The following is an 18,267-nucleotide window of genomic DNA, read 5'->3' on the forward strand; positions in this document are numbered from 1 at the left end:
GGCCCTGTGGATGTGAGTGCATGCTTTGTAACGACAATCTTTCTATGATCTCCCAGTCTCAGATATCTATGACAATCCTTGTTAACTTTTCCGTAAAACCTACCTTCTCGAACGCTTTGTATCACCATGTATAAAAATCAATGAAGGATCGTCAAGAGATGTTCTTTTTTTATTTTTCAAAAGATATTTACTTTCTACATACGCGTATCAGCACTGGGGCGACAAGGATTGTTCCTTATTTTGGTAGCCAAGAGATACTTGTCTGCCTTATTTTGTCATCACGCAGCTCACCCAACCACCTTAACATACAATAGACGCATCCCACTTTCCAATTGCAAGTGCTTCTAAAACCATGATCAATAAATCCTTCAACTCTGTTACTTCAATTCTTCAAGAACTTGTTTTTATTGTGCGAGCTCACGAATAATCGAAATTTTGAATCTAAATTGAATGTAATATTGTCTGGTAAGCAATTGTCCAAAAATTTGATATTCAAATTTCTTTGAATATTCCATTATGATGGAATTCACGAGTCTACAAGGAATATTGGAGCCAGTCTTCAATAAACATTGCCCATGCCTGCTGCTCACTGGACACTCCTATAGCCATTTACAAGTCAACGATGTGTAGTGGAAAGCTCACTTTTTGCTCATACATGGTCTGCCTATTTGAACAGATTTAATTTTAAATGAAATTTATTGGCGTTTACTTTTCACGTTGAAATTAATAAAGTCTCATTTGACCCATTATTCTTCACAATGATAGCTTAGTAACCGTCAGGAAGTTCTGTTCGAACTCACGCTTTTGCTACCAGTTCTTTAAATTGGAGTAGGTGTGCGCTTTCATACTTCATAAATTACCTGTACGTGTTCGTATCCCTCACATAGCATCTAGGTTAACAAAGCTTGTAAACATGCTAATTATTTTATGCGCGAGTGAAGGTTGTGCTACATGTGTTACTAAGAACAAAAGGGTATGCAAAGAAAGCGCACTTCCTTTTCGTTCAATACGTTCTTTACGCATATTTTCCCTAGTAATTTGCGTGGTGTAACCTTTGCTCTGACACCTATGATTGGGACAATATCAAGTGACCAACACAATATTTACATTTGCATCCTGTGGTAATATCAAGTAACAAGCCTAATACTTTTTTGTTCTTTTCGTCCTTCATCATTGGCTGGCATGGCATTAAGCCTTTGTTACTAGCACTATCGAGCACTTGCTGTGAAAAAAACGGTCTTCGATCCACGCTGTGAAGGCATAGTTGGACCGCGAAGCTATAAGCGCAAACTAGAGCGAGTACCCATTGCGACGTAGATTCAAATTATTCACGTGGCGACATTAATATGTACTTTATCTAATTATTAGCCTAAGACGTTTTTCACCGACCTGCGACTTGGCTTGCGCGGCTACTACGGGCATCTGCTGTGACTGGACCAGAGAGAAGAGGAATTTGCCGCGCCTCAGATGCGCGCTGCTCTTCAGGAGTCCTCACTTACGTGGCCTTTCCATAGCACTGTCACAATGCAAATCAATTGCAAGAAGGGTTGTTTTAGGTACGAAAGTGTATTTACATCATTCCCTTATTCGTATGCTACAGCCAAGTTACCGGCGCCACGGCACCTTGCGCAACACTAATCTCTACCGGCAAACACATGCGGAGAGCACTACGTGCTTCCATAAGGCACTGACGCGCCTTATCAATTATGTGGGTCTAATGTTAGTTTTGACCTTGCTATTTATGGAAACGTATGCTCTTCTGTATGTTGCACGCGTAATTCCAAAGAATGCAAACGCTGTTCACTCCACTTCGCCGAGTGCTTGTAGCATCTGCATTACGGAGGTATCAGGCATTGCATTTGGGGGTATGAGCCATAGATGATTGTTTTCTGTCAGCCTTAGGCAACGAAGAAACCCCGGTATCCTAGGCGTAGAGCTTTGCTGTAAAAAATGAATTGTGGAGTTTAATTTGTCGTGACCAGCATATTATTATGAAGCACACCGTAGGGGGAGACTCGGGGTTAATTTAACGAGCTGGGGATCTCTAGCGTGCACCTAAGCCTAAGTACACGAGAGTGTCTAAATTTCGTCTTTGTCGAAATATCACTGCCACAGGTATCTAACGCATAACCTCGAGCACAGAAGCACAATGCCGTAGCCACTAGTCATACAATTAAACTACTTGCCACACTGGATTATGCTGATTATACATAAAATTAGAAATAAATTCGAAGGCAAAGAAACATGGCATAGTATAGCCTGTGGTGTTCTCCCTTGTTTTCTTGTCTGCACAGACGGGCACTGATCTACACTTTCTCATATATAACGTTGCATAGAGTTTCTCACTTTAATACTTTATCTTCCATTGTGCGGGCTTTGAATGCCTACCTATCTCGCACCTTAAACTGAAGCCCAGCGTCGTGTTCCTATAAATGATTTAAACTCTTCGCGTGAGTCGAATAATTAATGCATGATTGCGTGTGCGTGTCCAAGCGCGCGCTTATGTGAAATCGAGAGAGAGAGAGAGAGAAACGCAGCATGAGAAGACAAAAACAGAACGACTACGACACAATGGGAAGGATAAAGAAGGCGCCGAAGAATGACGAGGGCGTCATGATGGCAGTGTTAGCATGAAATTTGCGATGAAGTCATGAACACGACTGTGGCAAAACGGCGGCACGGCAGCAACGGCGGTGACGATGGCGACGACGCTTGACTGCGACGCAAACGTGACGGGGATTACAAAGCCACCACAGTGGTGTGACGAAAACAACACAATAACGACGACGGCATAGCGAGATTGACAAGCAGACGACGACGACATCGGCATGCTAGCACCGACAACCACGAGATTTCAAAACGATGGCGATGTGACGGCTATGTGATGGCGACTATGACGTCGGTGGCACACTCACGTAAGTGCTGTGGCGGGAATAAGTTTTACAGAAATCATCGACAGTGAACGTCAATGTGAACTAATTGCCTGAACGAACCAAACAACTAATGACTGGACGGATGAGCGAGCGAGCGAGCGAGCGAGCGAACGAACGAACGAACGAACGAACGAACGAACGAACGAACGAACGAACGAACGCACGAACGCACGAACGAACGAACGAACGAAACGAAACGAAACGAAACGAACGAACGAACGAACGAACGAACGGAACGGAACGGAACGGAACGAATGAATGAATGAATGAATGAATGAATGAATGAATGAATGAACGAACGGAATGAATGAACGGAATGAATGAATGAACGAACGGAATGAACGAACGGAATGAACGAACGGAATGAATGAATGAATGAATGAATGAACGGAATGAACGAACGGAATGAATGAATGAATGAATGAACGAACGAACTAACGGAATGAATGAATGAATGAATGAACGAACGAACGGAATGAATGAATGAATGAATGAACGAACGAACGGAATGAATGAATGGAATGAACGAACGAACGGAATGAATGAATGGAATGAATGAATGGAATGAACGAACGAACGGAATGAATGAATGGAATGAATGAATGGAATGAACGAACGAACGGAATGAATGGAATGAACGAACGAACGGAATGAATGAATGGAATGAACGAACGAACGGAATGAATGAATGGAATGAACGAACGAACGGAATGAATGAATGGAATGAACGAACGAACGGAATGAATGAATGGAATGAACGAACGAACGGAATGAATGAATGGAATGAATGAACGAACGGAATGAATGGAATGAACGAACGAACGGAATGAATGGAATGAACGAACGAATGGAATGAATGGAATGAACGAACGAATGGAATGAATGGAATGAACGAACGAATGGAATGAATGGAATGAACGAACGAACGGAATGAATGAATGAACGAACGAACGAATGGAATGAATGAATGAATGAATGAACGAACGAACGAATGGAATGAATGAATGAATGAACGAATGAACGAACGAACGAATGGAATGAATGAATGAATGAATGAACGAACGAACGAACGAATGGAATGAATGAATGGAATGAATGAATGGAATGAATGAATGAATGAATGAATGAATGACTGCAACGAAATACCTCAGTTTATTAGTGAGACACTCTAGAGAAGCACCGACTTAAGTTGATTTCATTAGTTAGCATCCGTATGCTTGCAGCTGATCTAGGCGCTGGCCGGGGACCACTTCCCGAGCACCACGAAGCAGCAGTGCCCACCGAGGCCCAGACCCGCCCCGAAAGCTACAGCCGAGGTCCCATACCAATTCACCACGGCCGAGGAACGTCGGGAAATCTGCGGACAGCGCTCAGGCAGGAGACAAAAGGCAGATGGCATACAAGGCGCCAGTCGCCCCACTCACACGTAGTGACACAATCTTGATTTTAAAGAAACAAATAAAAAGAAAACACCGACACAAATTGTACTCGTGTAGTGGGTCCTTCGATCACTGTGATTTCATTTGAAAATACAAATAAAGAGAGACACAGAGTGAAATTGTACCGGTAAAGTGTTCTTCCTGCTGATTTTATTTATTTAGGGGATGAAGGATGAATGTTAGAGCGGGAGAGCTGAAGGCCCAGCTTCCTTTTATTTTTAAACAGCCTTGCAAACTTCATAAATTTCACTCTTTTCCCGTCTTTGGCTCCTTTTTTTTTCTTGTCCAGACATTTACGAAAATTGTCAGCACAAGCCTCTGGCTGCGTTTGGAGGAAATGTAACGTAATTGTTTATCAATAAACAAATATCCCCAAGCAGGCACTCTCAAACCCATGGAGCGACCTTGAACTACTACAGTATGTCCAAAGAAGCATTTCCACCAGTATTTAGTGTTGCATCTTTCCTTGCACACTTTACACTGATGCTTAAGGAATTCCATAACATAGGAATAGAGAGAAAATGTTCACTTTGCCACTCTCCAGCGCTCGCACGTAATTGCAAGGGATAAGGGGAAGTCACTATAGGGAGTCATTATAGCACTGAATCGCACTTGTACAGAGTGGTCGAGCGGCCGCCAGCGTCCGCAGTTACTACCATGAGGTAGCTGCAAGGTTTCACTTATGTGGGTCCTATAGCGCATGGACCTAGCATGCGAATTGACCGTGCGTGGCCTCGTTGCGGCGTTGGCCTATGCTTATTCTTTTTTTTTTGTAAACGACAGTCAAGAAGACCGATTGACCACTCTAGACAAGTGTCGCTCAGACTGTACATCAAAATCGTACCTGAGACTTACGAAGGCACGTCCTTACCAACAAAGAAACAGCACGCAAACGAAAGCGGTTATTTCAAGGCAAGACAAGAAACAAGGTAAGTACAAGATCATCCAAAAACAGCGATGGACACCCGAGCAAGTGCAGCGCAGACTGCAACCTCTGTGCAATGGTAAGGCAAATTAGACTAGGCTCCACGATCTTTCAAAAGAGGCGAACCGTCAAGAAAGGTTAAAAAAAGAAAGAAACCAGTGGCGTCCCTATGCGGCAAACATTCATTATATTTTATGGCTGGGCCTTGATAATCGGGATGTCATGTATAAGATACTCAAGGAGGTCAGCTCGTATGTTCCAGATGATTTTAACTGTTGGATAACGAACAGAGAAATGGCACCTCCGCCATGACGTCACTTAAATGAGCGAACATAATTGGTCGGCACATATATGCATAAATATAAGTCGGGCAGTAGTGTCCTTACCAGAACAGTCTTAGTATGTCACTTTGTGAGAGAGTGTTACCAAACAATTTTGAAGGCCGGTCGTGAAAAATGTAAAGGAATCGATTTGGAAAAACAAGAAGGTGCCACAAGATAGGCACGCATTCCAGAGAGTGCGGACAGCGTGACACAGGCGTCGCTATAGGAGTTACCACGAACCATGAAGAGAGCAACAAAACTCGCTATAGAGAAATCTAGAGCTGATGTCGCTGGTGTATCGAAGGGGGAGTTGCGGAAATTAGCTGCCTGACGTCATACTCCCACTCTTCCCTTTTCCCTCTCCTTTTTTATTTTAATAAAGGCTAACTGATACTCCATTGTTTATCCCCGCATCCCTAATGAGCTGCACTGTTCCTTACTATTAAACAAATGTCCCATATAGGCTTGAGAAGTTTAAAGTAACGAGGGTTTAAGAAAACGGGCGTGGGGATATTTAGAAGCATTCTGAGCAAAGAAAAAAAATCGACTTTCGAGCGAGCTACTGCGCCGATTGTAATGTTGCAAGGTCTTCACGCACTTCGAATGGGTCCGCTTTCCGTTCGCTGCAACAGCTACTAGCAAAATGATAGAAAACGTGCTCAAGAATTGCTGTCTTCGTAACGTGCTCAATAAATCAAACGCAAGGTTATCCATCTGAGCCTATTGCTGAGCCCAAGCATCCAGTCAGGTCGTGGACGAGTGGTTTCGACGAACGTTGATCATACTCTCAGATGAGATGAAGGCGAGGTCACGGGTTCGATTCCGGGGATTTTGCATTTTCATTGCTGCATTTTTTAAATGTAGTTCCGCTCATATTTAATTAATGGCTACACAGGGCAATATATGCGCCATAAGTTCCGGGTGAATGATTGCGTAAAGAAGCTCCAAGGCCATGCAGCGCTTCGCTATTTCATACGACGGCTCGAATGTTAACGAAAGTAAAGCTCACGATTGTCCTCCCCTTGAACACACTGTAGCAATTTTGAATAACTGTTGTCGCTAATTGTGTCTGCAAACGGACAAATACATACGCCAAGGGGTGATTGGGGTTATCGCTTAAAATATCAAGGCCCCAGGTTTAAAAACATCTATTAACATCACAGTCGATGTGGATCAGAGTATCCCGATTGACGTCACAAAGATGCTAACGCCATGTGAGAGCATACATCGGCCTCACCGCAATATACATTATAAAGGCTGCGGAAAAATGTTCATGTCATTTCAGCCAAAAGTACGCTTCGGTGCGTCGGCTCCGCCGCAATACAAAGCGCTACCAGAAGTGGGCTTCACCACAGTACAGACCGTGGGAAAAACTTTTATATGTCGTTTCGGGGGCCCATTTGAAGCCCCGCAGTACATACCCAGTTCCATCCTTTTAAACTTGGCGCCAAAGTACCTTTCTTTCTCATGCACCCTCTACACGTGCTCATACTTCGCTTATTCCTATTGGACTGCAACCATCACGTGATGTAGCACACCTTTACGAATGCTTTTACGACCATGTGACCGTCAAAGCCCGTTGCACGGCAATATGATGAATCATGTCCACGCTTTAGTAAAGTTAAGCAGCGCCCCCTACCGGAGAGGCGATAAATAAGAAAGAAAGGAGGGGCGTCACGTGACGTTTGGTCGAATACGAAGAAGGCGAACGGGAGGGTTAGAGTTACTGTATATGCTACCACAGGTAGCAGAGTTGCGCGTAGGTCCGCCATCTTGCCTGGCAAGCAACGAAATCTATGCGGCGAAGCCGCACTCTGTTTTTGCAGGCAACTTGCCTACCGTATTGTCGATCAACCGTGGGCGCTTTTGCATCGCTTGTGGACTGCTTTTCCGCCTAATCGCAAACAAAGTGCATCGAAACAGCTGACTGAATAAGATCGTCAAGAAAAGGCGCCGAGATCGGTCCCCACCGAAGCTTATGCCAAGCGTATCCGCCGAATCCATCTGCACGCTCTCGGCGCGTCTAGGCTCAGGAATCAAGAAGTCTAACAAGGATAAATCACCATATTTCAGCTTTCGCATCAGTGTCCTTAAATAAACACAAGTAGCATGAGCGCACAAACAGCACAAGTAGCGATGAGCGCCGATGTGACGCGTCATGAACACAGGTATATATGTGCTGTCGCCGAACGATCACAGTCCTAGCCTGCGCTTCTCTGACGAAGATATATGAATAGACAGACGTGTCGACTGAAAGGCATCACTGAACTAAGAAAACGTTGCATATCCTTCGCGTGAAGAACAACAAACGGCTATCCAAATCGGTAGTAACAGCCCATACAGCGTCCCGGGTCAGTGGTTCATTTAGGTCTTTTTTCGAAGTTAAAATGCCAATCCCAAGTGAAAATCGGTGTTGTGGCACTTCCGAGCAAGCTGCTGAATATGGACAGCTAAATTTTCTTTGTGGTACAGGCGTGAGCTTTAGTTGCTGGGCGATAGCGCATCTACCATGACTGAGCGAGACTTCTGTGAAACTAAAACTGCTTCTTGGTCCTTGACGTAGAAAATCATGCGCCGATGCACGGCTTCTGGCGTGGCGTAGTGGTAAAGTACCGGGCTTGGGATTTGCAGGTCCGACGTTCGAATCCTGGTGGGAGCTTTTTGTTTTTTTTTTTATTGCGCCAAAATGCTCTCTCTTTCTGTTCTCAAAAAAATATATATACGGTGTCCAGGCACCGCGTATTTAACGCGCTAGAGCAGTTTTTCGCACCAGTACCCAGTGCCTCCCAGTACGCCGCGCCTGCCCAGCACCCCAGCATCCAGCGCGCGGCACTGGGTCCATAATCCGGCGCTGCAGTGTGGACACTGGATACTGGGTTTTGCAATAGGCATACCTGCTTATGTGCCAAAGCTCTCAACGTGTAGGCAGTCTTAAATATTACTGGTGAATAAATGACCAACCATTAGTATTTCGACTCTGGTACCCCATTAAATTTGCTGTAGAAACGTACCCACCTACTAGCAGTCACTGGATATCAGCCACACCTTCAAGTGCCACTTCATTATGTGCCTTTTCACTGCAGGGATTCGAAAAGTAACCTTCTGTGGGAGTGTAGTGAAAGTTTTTCTCTCACAGGATTGACATAGCTACAATATGGGTAATAATGCAAAACACAGTAAAGGCCCTTACCGTATGGTAAATACCGACATTAATTCCTCTTGCATCCTGCTTCACATAAGCAGTAGTAGATGAGATATCTTTACTTAGTTGTGTAACCTTTTTATGTTCAGAAACAGCAACCAAAGCAGTGCATTATCCTGAAAATGTGAGCTGGATTTTTTATGACAGTTCTGTGAAAGCAGTGTGGTGCATGGGTTTGAATGGGATCGAATAAAAAGCTTTTTCGCTTTCAGAGCGATTCGAGCAGACGGGAGCAGAGCACCCGGTCATTATATCATTCCGATGGGACTGCGCGGACACTGCGATGAACCAACTGTGAGATGCGCAGCGCACGTTGTGTTGTTTCTCCGCAGCTTGTGCGCACGCGAACAGCGAACGCCAAGATCGGCCGGATTCGCTTTGAATTTGACTGGCGATAACTTGTGTCAATCCAGTTCGCTGCAGCGGCGGCGTCGGGAAATACAAAAATTGGCCCGGGCATCTGCTTCTCCGCAATGCTCGGTTGCTTGACTACCACGTGATGACGCTCTGCCAATAGGGGCGTTAGCGGCGTGATAAAACAGACGCGCAACTCTGCTACCTGCGGTAGCATATACAGTAATTCAAGGGAGAGTGAGGCCCGAGGAAAGGAGAAAGGTGGAGAAAAAATTATGGCGCGAAACTTTAAATGGTGGCATTACTTACTCAGTGCGAAGCTTATCTTTCGCAAAATCAAACCAAAAATTTTTTCCCACGGTCTGTGTTGTAGTGAAGCCGACTACTTGCAGTGTCTTGACTTGCAGTGAAACCAATGTGTAGTATAAAATGTACGTAGTAGTATAGAGTATTAAAATAAAAAAAAATAAACTAAAACGGAGGGAGAGATGGAAATTACTGTAGGCCCACGCTCTAATCATATACCATAGTGCTGCTTACACATGAACGACTGTCACCAGAGAGGGAGGTAGATGAGTGAGATTACTGGGATATATGTAATAGCAGAGAGGATATACTCATTCATTGCGAGGCTTAACTTTTAACCAAACTGGCCAAACTGTTTTTCCCATCGTGTGAGCTGTGGTGAAGCCCACTAGTTGCAGTGTCTTGTTTTGCAGTACAGTCGATGCGCAGTCCCAGTGAGCAGCAATACCCTGCGCATCGCGTTGGCGATTTTCGCGCCTTCGCTTCGATTTAAGCTGCGTTTCCGCCTGTTTCTGCGGCCAGTTCTTGTGCTCACGTCGACATCGGCACCCATGCATGCAATGGAAGTGGCTAATATTCAAAATTTAGCAGAAGTTTGTTTAGCACTGCTTTCCCATTGCTATCCATAACGGAACGAATTTTCTTGACACAGACGCACACACACACACACACGCACACACACTTTATTCAACGTCCATGACATCTTTGCTCACTTTATCTGTTGAGCCCAAGGCAGCTGCCATGGGGCACAGCACACCGAAGCCAATTCACGTGCGTTCAATTCTGCGGTCCATTTTGTCAAGTGACCACGCGTTTCAACGACACGGAAATATCTCTTGAACGTAGCCATTTTCGTGTGGGCGCGACGCTAACATCCATTAACTGTCACCTTTGTGATCACTCCGTTTCACGTTTGCGACAAAATACTTCGGCAACGAGAACGCCGACGAGTACCCACCAGCTGCCTCCCACCGACGTTCTCGCGAACTGCGAAGACATGCTGCTCACCATCCGATGCCAACTCCAACAAAAGCACCCAGACCCGCGTGTTGGTCACGTGTTGAGTGAGTGTGGGCTCCAGGTTAATTTCTGTCTTTGGTGCATATCTAGATGTAGTTCGCGCAAGGACGCATGTCTGTATTATTCAGTAAATGCATATAAGGAAGTCGACTTTTTAACAAACTACTCTGCCGATAGGAATGTTGAAGGGATTTTGCGAAGTTCATTGAATTCGCTTCCACCTCGCTGGAGAAGCTAGTCAAGAAACGACGATAAAGTTCTGAGTTGTTTATTGCGATCACTTTATTTGAAAAAGTACACAACGTATTATCATTATTATTATTAATTAGTGTCTTATGACGCAAGGAGTACACAACATATCTGCAGTCCCATAGCCAATGGCTAGCACGGGTACAAAAATACATTTTAAAAGCTGTCAATACAATAATACAGCGAATACGGAAATTGGAGTTAATTACGAGGAGATACAGAGACATGTCGCACAATAGAGAACAAAAGAAAAAAAGAAGAGAAAATGGATACGTTAGAGAGAGAGATAGAAATGTTTCTTTATGAAGAAGGGAGTGATTGCCACTGCCTTCGGCTGTCCTTGAGGGAGCACGGTTCAGCACAGAGGTCGCGTTGAGGCTCTTCGGCTGATAAATATAATAGAATAGTAGTACAAAACACTTGAAAATAAGCACAAGACTACATCATAAAAATAATTGCACAGGAATTGACAAAATCAAAACACAACCACCCATCATATAAGGAAGCAGAAAACATTAGCCAAAGATAATAATTTTTCAGTTCTTTTAACGAATTCTGCGAGATACTAATTTTACGTAGTATGCTATTCTATAGTTTAATTCCAATAAACACTAGCAGACGTTTGCCATATATACATTTTACTGGCGGGATATTTACATTATCAAAAGTCTGTTTCCTAATCAGAGTAATAAATGAAATGACTGGCTGTGTGTTATAACGTTATTAACGCGAATGGCTCACCGTAACTCCCGTAAGCAATGGAAAGTTCAAATTAAACTTGGAAAGAAGGGGCTTACTTTGCACATAACAAGGCGAGGAAAGGTTAGAATGCGTATTGCTCGTCCTTACATTCGTCGCACGCTTGTTTAAAAATTGCTGTTTTCGTAACGTGGCCACCTGATCAAACTCATGATGCCTACTCATGGTGCGGAGTAATTGTTTCAGCTGTAGCCGAGTGGTTTCGGCGAACGTTGATCAAGTTACCTGATAAAGTGAAGGCGAGGTTACTGGTTCGATTTCAGCGCGTCGCGAATTTTTCGTAGACGTGGGTATATGTTCGATACTATCATTCTTCTTACTTCAGGTAACGGGCGTGCCGAGCTAGGCTCAGACCATGGCTATAGGAAACGGGTAAACATGATCGGCCCATTTCCTAGCTCATAAGTGTCGTTCGCGGTAAAAGCCCACCAGTGTTCCTGAGAGCAACCGCCTTATTAGCTAATGAATGCGCTTTGTCGTTTCGCCCATTCGAACACATTTTAAACGATATTCATTAAACAATAAAAAAAAATTGAAGAACGCGCGTTGGCATGATGAACCAAACCAGCGGTAACGTGACTCTAAGCTGTGCACTATAACCACTACTACGCGCATACCTAATCAGCCGTTGCTAGCCGCGAGATAAGCTCAATGTGTCATTCTCGGCTGAGAGGAATTAACGGGATGCGCAGAACGATACGCCGTACGAAAGGACTTCGACATGGTGACTGCGATGCTAGAGACGAGCATAAAAGAAAGAAAGAACGATTAGAAAGAAAAACGACCGTCGTTCTATCAAGTTAAACCGCATTTCGCGTGAGCGTACTTTCATTTCTTACTATGCACCGATGCAGAACTGACTACGCGCATTTCGGTAGCCAACCACTCGCATTTCTGGTTAGTATCCTTGCGTTCTCCCTTTATTTTCTCCTCCGAGCTGTTTTCAATTACTGCTGTGCGCAGTAATTGAGTCTCCCAGCGTGCGTGTGTGTGTGTGCGTGCGTGTGTGTGTGTGTGTGCTTGCGTGCTTGCGTGCGTGCGTGCGTGCGTACCACATCGTTCTAAAAAAGGAACAAGAAATGGCCTGCCCACCATTCGTGAGCATATACGTGCTCAACGCAGCAACAGCACAAGATGCCGTATTTCCTTTAACGCTCTATGTTTTTATAGAATTCCTTTCGCCATTATCCTGAAAGTGACTCTAGAAGGTTGGCGGTCAGTGGATAGCAGCAAAGCCGCACAAGCTACACATGAGAGCAGGGAAATAAAGTGAGTGCGTATTAAATCGCTCGGCTACGATCTTCGGTACAACTCGTTGAACACGGCACTCCGTGAGGTGGCCAGGACCGCAGGCTCTGCGCCGACAAATAATTCCTCCCAGCTCAGGATAGCCTTTACGAGTAAACATTTATGTTAATCGAGTGGCTGCAGCTGAGCACGAGGTCGCCCGTTCGTTTCCCAACTGCGCGGGCCGCATTCCGTTTGGGGGCTTGGCGAGAGAACGCATGTGTCCGCGTTTTGGGTCGACCTCATGAAGGTGGCCTAAATTAACTGGCAACGTTGCTTGAGGTTTCCTTATGTGCTACTGTTGTTGGCATTATTACCCTAAGCATGTCTTTGTAATGTCGTGGTGCTATTTGACTTGCACGTGATAAGGCGACTGCATGTTAATTTTCATGTGTTGTAGGTTGCAAGTGTGTGTTGCATTCAATAGCGAAGAAGTCGCCTGCACCATGCTTGTGCGCCAACGTCTCTTTGTATCGCGTCAATAAAAAAATATAAAAGTCGAGAGCCTCCCTTCGCATTACTCTTTGCGGCGTAGCAGCGCCTAAGCCAACCGTAAACTGTCACCGAATGCCCTAAATGAGTACGGCTTCTTTCATCCGCCTCAGTAGTGTAGCGGCTGCGCTGTTTCCTCCCGGACCACAAGGTCGCGGGCTTGGTTAAGGACCGCATTACACTGGGTCCAGGCCGTAGATCATTGTCCGTAGATCTTGGATCTTCAAATATCGTTTTGCTATTTGTGCCGTTCTGGCTCGTTAAAAGCTGCTAAATCTTGCTGAGTTCACTCTTTGGCTCTTTTGGAATGTGATCTATTCCATAATTAGCGATGAAAAATTAACCAAGCCCGAGCGGAGCCATTACATGGTCATGTCACCTTGCGTGTGCACCACACCCGTCATTTGTCCTCGCGTCTTTTCTGGCTTAGCAGGCTACCTCTCCCACAGACACTGTTGCTTTTTTTATTTACTGTAGAAAGGAAATTTATCACAAAGCTCGAATTGCTGGTGCGGGATATGGCGCTGTTAACACTGTATCGGGGCACGTTTCCGAGCGTTTGTGTGCGCTTTGTTTGCTTCTGTGCCATAGTGATAGTCACGAATACGCTTAGTCACCCAACAGAAAGGTCTTCAGAAATGCTATTCCCATCAAACAAAGGGCGAGGCGGTAGCGCAGTGGTTAAGGCGCCACGCTGCTGTGCGTAAGGTCGCGGGTTCGATCCCCGCTGCCATACCGATGAGAGCGCAAAGCGAGAGCATTCCACGCACGTCGATTAGTAAAATACTAATCTGGGAAACTCGGCCACGGCGTGCATCATAACCAGATAGTGTTTTGGCGCGTGAAATACGCGAAATTATTTTCTTATTTTGAGTAATCTTACCGGAAGTAGGATTTGCTTGACAACATCCGTTCCCTCAGTTTGCAAATGGCGTTCTACAGCGGAGGGCGTTGCTCGGCTGCCTTGCCTTCAGGAATGTAAGAACTTTTTTATTTGTCTGCGTTTTAACGGTGTTTTACGAGAAGACAAACCGGCAGCATCAGCGGAAGAGAAACTAGCATTAGAAAAGCTGCGGATTCTAGCCGGCGTTTGCATAAGGGCCCGAGCACTACCGGCCATGGGCGGGAACCAGAAGTCGACGGCGAGTACCGTTGCTATATTTTTTTACTTCAATTTTCTCGTGTCCCACTTCTTATAATGCAGTTGCTAAGCTTTTCCAGTTGTTATTATACTCGACGTAGGAATATGAGCCCTAAGCATTCGGCACCTTTCAGTTTTGGCGTGTTCTGTGGAGGAAAACACTCGCAAATTCGAGGAATTTACTGCGTACGTCTGCTCAGTTAAAGTTTGAGGACTACTCAAACGAGTGTGGAATAAAATGAATGCGAGAGAGACAGTGCGTTAGTTAAAAAAGTGAACTGCTTATTGTATTTGTCGATAAAAAATTGTTCGTTGCCTTATTTCCGTGTTTTTCGGCGAAGCCTGCCTCAGATTCGTAATAATAATAATGAAAAAAAAAAACGAACAAAAACGGGGTTCCTGAGAAAATAATTATTACGGCCCGTACTTCATAGAAATGGTGGAAATCCTTATTTTCGCAATAACTGTTGATACAATGACTACAGTGCAAAAATAAGCAATACAAGTATATTCCATGTGTAGAATGACTCGTTAATTTCGCTCAGGCAAGAGAACTAGAGAAACTGAATTTCGGGTTTTAAGATTTCTTTCATAATGTCTGGTGTAATTGCAGAGTTGATGCCAGCTACGACTGAAAGTTCTATCCTCTGCTTGAAATTCTGTGACTCGTGCCAGCTTCGAGAATCGCAATGTGCCGGGAAGCGGTTTGCTGTTGCAGTGAATGCGTTCCCGCAGCCAACGTAAATGCACACTACGGAAAGGTTGCTCGAGCAGCAGTGCATGTCGTCGCATATTTTGAAAAAGTGCATTTTGCGAAACATTGCAAGACACAATGCTTCTAATAAACTGTTTCACTTAAAGCACTGGCTTACTTTTACTGCTAAATTACAACTTCCCCTTATATCAAACAGCTATTATATATTGAGGAAACTTGATTTTGCAAATTATTTCTTAGTCAATAAAAACGTATTTAATACAATACTCTCATTTAATACAAACAATATCTTGATGTTCATGTTTGACAGTTAGGCAGCTGTGCGCAACGACTTCACATCGTTTTATTCACTACGTTCTTTGCGCAGCCTGCTTCAAGCGTGTCCACAACGAAACTGCCCCCGGAATCAAGCGAGGATCTGTCCCATTTATACCGGCGATCACATCAGTCATCATCGGCCTGTGTGAGGCGAGGTCACTGCTACGGCGCGGTGCACAACGGTTCCTCGACCCTGCATATACAAAGGGACCATCCGCTTGTGGGATCTTCAGTGTGGCTGCAGTGCGCAACGACTTCACATCGTTTTGTACGCTACGTTATTTACGCAGGTGAGTTTTGTTTCACTTGCCTTATACGATAAGGGCGCTGTCCCTTGCACTGCTGCCAAACAATAGTGCTTGTGTTTCATGTCATGGCGAAGGATATTAACGAAGCGCTCGTGGAATTTGAGAGAAATTCGTGCTGAACTCCGAGGTTTCGAACAGAGTGTCGATCACTGTAGTGAAACTTGTGACAATGTCAACGTGCTCTCGGAAGAAATCAAGGCCTTGCGCGGGAGCTCGCAACGACGAGGAAAACTAGGGAACAACTCCGAAAGTGCCGAAATAAATTAAATGCCGATTTGAAAATACTAAGACTTGCTGTTATCAATGCCTTTTTGCTAGGGTTTTTATTGATCCGAGAAGGCTTTGGAACTAGGTTAACAATTTTTCCAACAGTTCGAAAGTGAAGCGTCCTATTACCATTGCAGCTTTTGCTCATGGTAATAGGACTTCATTCAGTGCAGAAACGCGTAAGCTTGATACACTGAATTTTGTTCTTTCCGACAAGTCCACAAGAGGTGGAAAACTTATTGGGTAAAATAAAAAACAACGTCTCGGCAGGAATTGATGACCTGTGCGTTGTACCCCTTAAATATGTTGCATCTGTTATCTCTACCGCTAACGCATATAATTAATCGAAAGCCGGAAACTAAACTCTTCCCCTCCGATCTTAAGCTTGCCCGCATATGCCCAATACACAAGTGTGGGGCCCTTAGTGGCATATGTAATTACAGGCCAACCTCAATGCTGCCCGTGCTATCTAATGTCCTTGAAAATATTATTAACACGCGTCTCGTGAATTTTATAACTGAACACCACGTAATAAATGACGCACAGTACGGCTATCAGAAAAATAAAACAACTGAACTAGCGTTATTATGCGTTAAAGATAAAATAATGAATGACATTGAAAATAAGCTTTGCACCGTTGGTCTCTTCATTGATCTTAAGAAAGCGTTTGATTGGGTTAACCATGATATTTTATTATTTAAACTTCATGATTACGGCATTCGCGGCGTTGCCTTAGATTTAAAAATATATTTCACACAGAAAACAGTGCGTAAAAATTGGTGATATTATTTCCCCAATTACTACGGTAAAACAAGTAGTGCCTCAGGGGCCGATTCTAGGGCCCTTGTTATTTATACCTTACGTAAACGATATATTTGATATACATAACTCACCAAAGTTAGTAATTTACGCGGATGATACCAATATATCGTTTTCTGCGCGTACACTTAATGACCTTCAGAACACGATAAGCAACTACATAATGCAGCTTGATAGTTGGCCTCATGCAAATAAATTAGCGCTGAAAAAAAAAATTAACTACGTCTAGTTCAAACCCACTAACAAAGCATGTGACAATTAACTCACGCTGACATTAGGACACCGTCATATAGCGTGCATAAAGTGTAAAACATTTCTAGGTGTGTGTTTTGAAGAAAGTATGTCGTGGACTACACACATAACCAAACTAACCTCAGAACTAAGCAGAACAGCTGGTTTATTCCTCAAATTGTCGGATCTAATTCCTCTGCAGTTAAAGAAAGCGATATACTATGCCCACTTCTAATCCCGTTTATCCTATTGCACACTTGCTTGGGGTACTACAACGACTACGAATTATGACAAACTGGAGGTATTGCAAAAGAAAATAGTGAGGATTTTTGAGAATTATCCTGGTGAACCCAAAGATCTAAGAACTAATCCTTTGTTTATTAAGCACAATTTGCTTAAGGCGAGTAAAATATTTGGCCACAAACTCCTGCTGCACCTACGCAAACATAACCTGTTACATTCAGCACAGACAACGCCAGCTCGTTATGGACTGCGTTACGAACGGATGACAACACCACGAACACGCACAAATTATGGAAAGGCTGTCGTCGCCTATCAAATACACGCATTAATAAAACGTGTGAATTCACAAATACATTTCAACATGCCAACATTATCAATTCAAATCGCAAATAAGGTTGTTTTGTTGAATAAGTTAAAAACCCTTTAACAGAAGTGCATATTAATTTTTCACGTTTCTATATTTTGAATGTACATGAAAAGGTGTTCGTAGTTGCCATAACTGTATTTGTTTTTATCTTGCATTGCATATTATTTTCACTATTTCAAGATACCCAGCGATGTAAAGTCTTTCAAATTTTCATTTTATGAATATATCACTTTGCCTGCTGTCTGTATGGTCCACAGGTCCCTTCAAGTTGTCTATGACAACTTTTTTGCCTTGAGGACCCCCACAATTGTGTTGAAAATAAACTGAAGTGAAATTAAACCTATAATTCTCAAACGCAGTTACATTTTAAGGTAAATAAAAGCTTCGCCTTTCTTTTCTGGCAATGGAGAGTGCATCTGCACAAAAAAATTAGAAAAGGGAGATTAAAATTTTGTTTTAGTATAGTAATGATTTATTTAGTAATTATTGTTTTACACAATCCATGGCTGAAACCTCGCTCCAGCGCATTAAAGACGCTGGTGCTGGATATGAGTTAAGTTCATTTGTTT

Source organism: Dermacentor variabilis, chromosome 10, assembly GCF_050947875.1.
Source record: "Dermacentor variabilis isolate Ectoservices chromosome 10, ASM5094787v1, whole genome shotgun sequence".
Taxonomy (NCBI): Eukaryota; Metazoa; Arthropoda; class Arachnida; order Ixodida; family Ixodidae; genus Dermacentor; species Dermacentor variabilis.